The 7,450-nt window shown below is 46.3% G+C and overlaps 2 pseudogenes; both read right to left on the reverse strand.

Moving 5' to 3' along the window:
• Positions 1-1,548: 1,548 nt before the first annotated feature.
• Positions 1,549-4,212, reverse strand: LOC120848793 (annotated as a pseudogene).
• A 571-nt stretch (positions 4,213-4,783) lies between these two features.
• Positions 4,784-6,981, reverse strand: LOC120848800 (annotated as a pseudogene).
• Positions 6,982-7,450: the final 469 nt, after the last annotated feature.

Genomic DNA, 7,450 nt, shown 5'->3' on the forward strand with positions numbered 1-7,450 from the left:
ATTTATTATTTAATTATCACCTTACTGTTAAAACTGTGTTTTGCTATTGATGACTATCACAGCTTCGCGATTTAGACAATGGAAAATTTAGATCGGTCCGATGACTCCGATAACGCCGTCTTTGCGTATGCATCATATCGTTATCGCGGGTATCGGAGGTATCGGAAGGATCTACTAAATCTCTCGAATAGCAGGCAACGGCTGCAACGACGGAGCTTTGCTCTACATTCGAGGTAAATAGTACTGCCCTTGCTTCGCTGAAAAAGCTCAATGCAGAGCATGAAGCATTCGTGAGGAACAATATGGCACTCCCATCCAGTGCCTCACCTCAAATGTTGTTCAGCGTAGCAGTCGACATATTGAGTAAGGAATAACGCAAAATGCCTGACGAGACTTTCGAGGGCCAGCTGTTGCTCAAAATACTCAAGGTCATTAAATGGAACACGTTGCTAGAATAAGAACTTGAATAACCCGCTTCCCTTTGTTTCTTCCTTGAGGACAATAATGTTAAAAGTAACGCCACGAAAGTAACGTATTACTTTTTGGGGTAACGGTCAGTTACTTTCATGGGAGGGTAATTGTAATGGTAATAAATTACAATTTAGCCTCGAGTAATTGTAAATGTAATTCGTTACTGTTTTTCAGTAACGTGTACAAGTCTGGGCTCATGAAGGCACTTGGTGTAAATCCCAGGGTGGTCTGCATGGACGTCGACCACGTGCCTTGTCATGCTCGACCAGGCATCCACAAGCAGGTCAGGGTTGCCCCGGCTAGCTGTCGCACACCAATACATATGGTAGACTGCTGGCTGTGCCCACCCAACCAGCGAGCCACAGTCATGAATCTTGCTGGCTGCATTAAGGCTCTTCTGGACACCTGCAGTTTGACCGGCGTGCAGAATTAGTGCTTGTCTAGATTTTCAAACAGCTCATCTGCAAGAAAACATTCAACACAGGAAAAGGAAGCATATCACTTGCAAAACACGTTCATGCCTTTTTTCCCTGCTGTTTTTATTTCAACTGCTAATGCAAACTGCCCATCACATTTTAATAAACTAAAGAAACAAGCAATGTGCATGAGAAAAGCACAAGAAAAAACATCAAGCTGCTAGAATCATAGTGCTAAGTCTGTTTATAGTTCATTTAATTGAAAAAAATATTAGACACTACGAAGAGAAATGAATCATAGTCGAGATTGTGTAGGTGAAACAAACAGGCATAGACGGTTTATCCTAATTACAAAGCCACATCAGCTTCTCTTTAACAAACGGTCACACCACAAGAGTTGATTAGCAACATATAAAAAGGTAGAAAGAAGTAGCACTGCTAGGCAACACGGCCTGGAGATATGCCAAGGGCATCTTGTCATCTACCTTTTTCAGGTTTTAAACATTGCGAACTGGCAACAGGTGCCTATTTATTACCAAGTGATAGTGCAGATGCTGGAATCACCAGAACTTTGCTTCTGCTATGTCGGCAGGCAGTGTAGGTTGTTTCTTTATGTACGGTAATAGGACCATGAGAAATGCCATTTACTCTTTGACACATGTTAGACATCGAAGAAGTAGAGGACGGCCGACTCTTTCTCCCTCATGTGCTTAGCGATTGAGCGGTGCCTGTCCGTGTCCAGGAACCGCCACTGTCAGCTCCTTCTCCCTTGCAAAGGCCAGGAACCTGATCAGGCCTTCCTTCTCCATACTTCCGCGGTTGGGAACCGCTTCACACTGTAATCAGAGGATAGTAGAACAAGTTATTTCCAGTTGCGTCAATCAATACATCGTCCACTGCATGTATTGACATATCCTGCAGCATTACCAATTCAGCACCTGATGCCAGATGGAAATTTTGGTTTCAGAGCTTGGCATCAATTCTAACCATTGCTGTATTGGTAATGCTGTCACAAACAGAAGGAGTGGATGTTGGTGAAATTGAAAAGCTGCTTTTTGTAAGGCGAACCTGTGCTTCCAAAATGAAAATATTGTGCACCCTGCAACGGTAACAACGGGCCTCGGCCGGACGACTGACTGAAGGCAGGTGCTATGAGTCACTTTTATAAACACGCTACCGTCTACCACATTCCTACTAAACCCGTTTTCACGTCAAGAACACTAGTCAAAAAAGTCAGGCTTCTCGCTGAGCATCATTAACTTCCCCCTTTATGTAGGAGAATTTGTAGGTGAATTGTTGGATAGATATATGTTATCGTATTAAGCCGTACACATTCGAAACGCCAAAACCATTGCTTTTTCCTCCAACTACCAAATCTCATAAGAACTACTTTGCGCTGCGTATGAACAATGTGCAAAACTTGTTTGTTTCTTGATGTGAAAATGAGTATAGATAGTCCAAGAACAAGAGATGTGCCAACAAACTTAAACAAGAACTTTCGAGATTGTTCTGGGTCCTCCCAGTACCCAAAATAAAATAAGAATTAAAAATGTGTCTGCTGCTGGGGACTCAACCCCACGCTACGGCGTCCAAACCATATAGGCTAACTGCCCGGCTACGCCTGAAAAGCAGCGAACGCATCAATACTATACAGTGTGGGCCCACTGAATCTGACCTCTAAACAGACCGCAAAATTCAATGAATTGCACTGAGATTTAGTACTGGCAGATGGTGTTTGCCTACTTGGTGGTGCTGCCAATGAATGGTGCAACCTGAGACACGAGAGGACGCAGCACCTTGCCAGCCCACATCCCATACCAGAAATGGGGCTAAAACACCACAGCTTGAATAAATTACAGACACGTACTGCACTAAAGGACACATCAGAAGCTTTTAGAAGATTCTCTGTTATCTAGGCATACCCTCGACGCTTCTGACATCTGTAGGTAGCACATCCAAGTAGGAGAGCACAGTCTGCTAACACGAACACCATAGAAAGCCAATAACACTGACAAACAAATTCTTGCAGTCTGTATAGAAAAGCCAATTCATCGGGCCAACGCTATATATGCATGGAACAAGAGCCTTGTTAACTCTGTGGGTCAAGTACTTTTGTGACATTCCGTAGAGACACATGGTAGGTGAAAGGGCAAGAAATTTTTGAAGCAGAAAAGTTCTACCGAAGATTGCGGGTGACCATAATACAAGAAACGAAATTTAATATTTTTCAAAGAAACCCGAACTATAAAAAAATCAAAGCTGCCTGCTTGTGTTTTTCAGAATCACTCCAAGTACCAGAAAGCCACGACGACCTCGCTTTGGTCACAACAGTGCCAAATGACATTGCCAAACACAAAAAGTGCCAAAAGCACTAGGTTTAGTTAAAAGCTTTGCTGTGCAACAGAGTGTATTAATTCTGTTTCACAAAACTACCACTTCAAATTGCATATGTTATTGTAATGAGGACGATAGATTCCTTCCCTACCTCTCCTACCTGAACCTGTTCAAAGTGAACGATCTTGTTCACGTCGGGTGTATGAAGAGAGTATGTCAGATTTTTCGCACTGTAGCCTGGGGCGTCGCACCTCCCGTCACCAGCAAGGTCAAGGGGTTGGTCACAGAGCTCTCCCAACAGCTTCTCCTGCTCCTCCTCCCATACCTGTGGGAGAAAAAAGTAAAATGTTTGGTACTTCCGCAAGCAGTGTGGTCAAGCACTGCATTGGGATGCAAAAACATGTCAGATAAGGCTTATAAGATAGCATCATAATCACCTGTTCAACAGCTGGGATCAAAATTGCCCGCTGGTAGTTTGTGTATGTCTTCATTGAGATCGTTAGGGTGTTCATCAGGCGGAGCAGGCGCAGCGTGATGGTTGGGGAGTCCCCCGTGAACAGGACGAAGCTGGTGATGAGGAGGTTCCCCAGAGGCCTGCCGTTGATGTAGGGCTGACTGTCCCAACGGTTCTTATGCCCAGCGGGGCAAGAGGTCTGCACAGTCAGGAGCGTGCCAATCGTGCTCAGTGACACATTGCAGGGGCTGTAGCACGTCTGGCAGACCGCAAACTGCCGCAGGCTGCTCTCAAACATGAGGAACTTTCGTTCTTTCTAGTCTGGCTCTCCGGACACACTGGCGGCACTTCTGGGAAAGTTGCGAGTGTTTACTGATCGACAGTCACTTCTGTGCTTGGCTTACAAAAACTAAAGGAGCAATACTGCCTTGTTAATTTTCTGAACCGTTTACTAATGCAATTTCAGAAACATGCTGTCCAAGGTGAACCCTACTTATAACAAACTTCCAAAAAGAATTTGCAAAATGATTTAGTCATGTTTATTTATTTGTAATTTATGGTGCCTTAAAATTCAGATTGATATTTACATAAAATAAGTCGTGATCAGAATTTGATGGTGTCTTTTTGTATGTTTGTTAGCATGTGAAACCATTGCAAATCGCTGGTAACTATCCCTAGCTGTTCTTGAAAGGAAAACAAAATCTGTGCTGTGAAACGTACGACCCGAAAGGTTTGCAATCAATACAAAAGCCAACACAGTTGTGTGGCACACTCCTCATTTTTATTGCTATGGCCTGCTCTTGATCTGTTGTATTGGTAAATTAAGCAGCAGTACAAGCTAAAACAAGGGTGTTCAGGCAGGAGAGGCAATAATGCCATGCTGGGAGCGCTGGGTTCCTTACTGCTGCATTGTGGCGTTTGGTTCCGTGAGTCGGCATGCAAGAGGCAGCCTAAGCGGCATTTAGATGAAATTCAGCTAGCACAAGACATGTGCCAGCACATATTGGTGCCAGCTGTAAATGTTCGTTCATATTTAGCCTGCCTCATCCCAAGAGGAAACCATTCTTACGCGACAAAGCCTCCTTTGGTGGGTGGCTCCCACAGAAGGTCATCGTCGCAGTCGTCGTCGTCATCCTCTTCTTCCTCCTCCTCCTCGTCCGAATCACTGAGGACAGGGCTCATTGCACATGCCGGGCCCGGTCTTCGCGGTGGCACTGCAGAGGTGGTGGTGGTGGAGGCGAAGGCTGCAGCAGTGGTTGTGCTGTTGCTGCCGGCACTGGTGCTGCTACTGTCGGGTGTCTCCAAGTCCTCGGTCTGGACCCAGTGGGTGGTGATACCTTTCGCGTAGAAATTCCACTGCGTGCCTGAAGGGCGGAAAGAGGTTTACTTATCCGACTCCTCATCCTGTTTGACTAGTACAAGCCTCCACAAAATGGCATTCTGGCAGAAACATTTTTTTTTTCTAAACATTTAGAAAGTGCAGACACATATCGGACGTCCCTTATATGTCTCCACTTTCTAAATGTTTTGAAAAGCACCAACACGCTCGAATAGTAAAGCATTTTTGTTGTTCCATATTAAAATAAACGACAACCTAGACCTGGAGTGTGAAATACAATGGAAAGTCAAAGACGGTGAAGGCCAACCAGGGCTGTGCATGCACACTGACTTTCGTGTTACTTTCAAGGTAACATGTGCTTTCCACAATGCCGCCTGGATACAGGGCCCTAGACCCTGGCCCCCTGCATCGGCTGCAGTTACTCGGTGTGTGGTGCGGGCCTGGTGAGAGTATTGCGCCGGTGCTCGGCTAGAAGTGTCTCAGTTACGCTGGCATGGCATTTGGGCCTTAAAAAATATTCTGTTTTACCGTACTCAATGGTGCTCGGGGTTCTGGCACTGGGACTTTGTATCTAGGCGGTGTTACCTGCCTCTCCGTTGTTTTGTTATTTGTTTTAATTTACATTCTATTGCTTCGGCTGGCTGGCTAGCAAACGCTCATAAGTAAGGGCTCCAGCCTATCTGTCTAGCTCTGCGGGTCACCTAGTGTACCCCTACCTTTGCTAATAAAGATTATTATTATTATCTAGTTAGCTACAACAAGCAGCAGCATGTTTATAGGGTTTATCTGGCCTAACGACAAGAAGGAGTAAGACTACATCCCTTATGTCCCAGTTAAATTAAGAAATAGTATAGTACTAAATTTGTGTAGAATTTATGCTGTTGCTGGTGTACCATTAAGAGTGTTCATGTGTCATCTGAGGGCACTTTATGTGCTCGTTCGAACTTTGTCCACAAGTTCTGGGGGCAGTAGACGTCGTGGCGTGGGCTAGAATTACATTCTGGAATGCATTACCTCTTCCTCTCTTTTTCTTCCCGTAAACACATGAAAGGTGGAGTTTGTACGTAATGTTCGACACTTTCCACAGCAAGAAGGAATTCAAAATCGTTTGAGCTCGAAGCAAAATGAAACCACATAGAAAAAAAAAAACACCATTCAAACGCGAAAAAAAAGAAACGCACATTCGCGCAGCATTGTCAATATTCGCGTGGAGTGCCGTCGGACGGCACTTGAGCGCCGTGCGGAACAATGAAGACACTTCCTAGAGTTTCTCCTGCAATATGACGTCAAGCACGCGAATACAGGCGGCTTTTTTATGCCTACCGGTAGATCGCTTTCCCAGCCATCGATCTGTGCCCACAGAACTGTCCTTCGTGCCAGGCGGCCTCGGAGTCCGTGCGGGTCCCGGATTTTCATGCAGGTCGGCCTGGACCGCTGTGTCGCGTATCGCCGGTCGGTGACGACAACGGCAGCTGTGCTCGCGAGGTGTACTCCCCTCGAAGCAATCGACCTCCACCGGCTCATCGTTCTGCAAAACCAAAATTGTTCGTAAACCTGTGCTCAAAAGGTTCACGACCGTGTGCCGTTCGTGAATGTGCGACACTTACCCCAGTTCTTCGGCGCATCGAGGTTGGCACTGCGGGGTCCTTGGCAGGGGAGAGGCGCTTCGCAGTGGGGGGCGCTTCGCAGACGACGGTAGTCGCGGTCGCTGTCGGAGTGTTCGGAGCACACGCGCAAGACTGCCTGTCCGGGGTCCCTTCCACTAATCCTCCCACACCACTCACCCCTGAGAGGTTCTTCGAGCGGTAAACGATGGAACAGGAGCTTTTTAGCCCGGACAAGAGGGCTTTGTGGAGTCTGGTTAGGACACAGGAGAACAGAGCACCCGGTCGGCATTGCCGAGCGGCGGCGTTCGAAGTCGTGATCGACACGGCGGAAAACCAAACCAAGGCGCTCGTTCGGCTCCTCGTGCTGGCCGCTGACGCTGCTCGAGCTGACGATTTGTTGACCTCGGGTAGATGGCGCCACTAAAACACTGTATGTATAATAAACATTTTTGTCAATGATACTTCGTTTTTGAAGCATTTACGTCATTGGCACGACAATATTTTTGGAAAAAATACCCTTTATCGAGCAGGTATTTGCAGAACTTGCTATATTTTTTGCAACTACCCAAGTGACGTCACGCCGCGTGTTTCCCATGACGGCCGCTTGCGGCTGCAGATCGGGGGATATTCTAATTTTTACCTCGCGATTACGCGACGAAATCGCAACATTTTCATGAAAGGAGGTGTGTTTTCTGTCATTTGTGACAAGGTGAACAATATCAAAAGCAGAAGATGCCAATTATTTCAACGCTACAATCGTTGCACAGCTCCCTTAAGGGGTGGGCGGGGAGCATGAGTCACCTTTAGTTCGGGCAGGTCGTCCAGGTTA

The sequence above is a fragment of the Ixodes scapularis genome, unplaced genomic scaffold (assembly GCF_016920785.2).
Source record: "Ixodes scapularis isolate PalLabHiFi unplaced genomic scaffold, ASM1692078v2 PGA_scaffold0__279_contigs__length_252992795, whole genome shotgun sequence".
In the NCBI taxonomy this organism is placed as follows: domain Eukaryota; kingdom Metazoa; phylum Arthropoda; class Arachnida; order Ixodida; family Ixodidae; genus Ixodes; species Ixodes scapularis.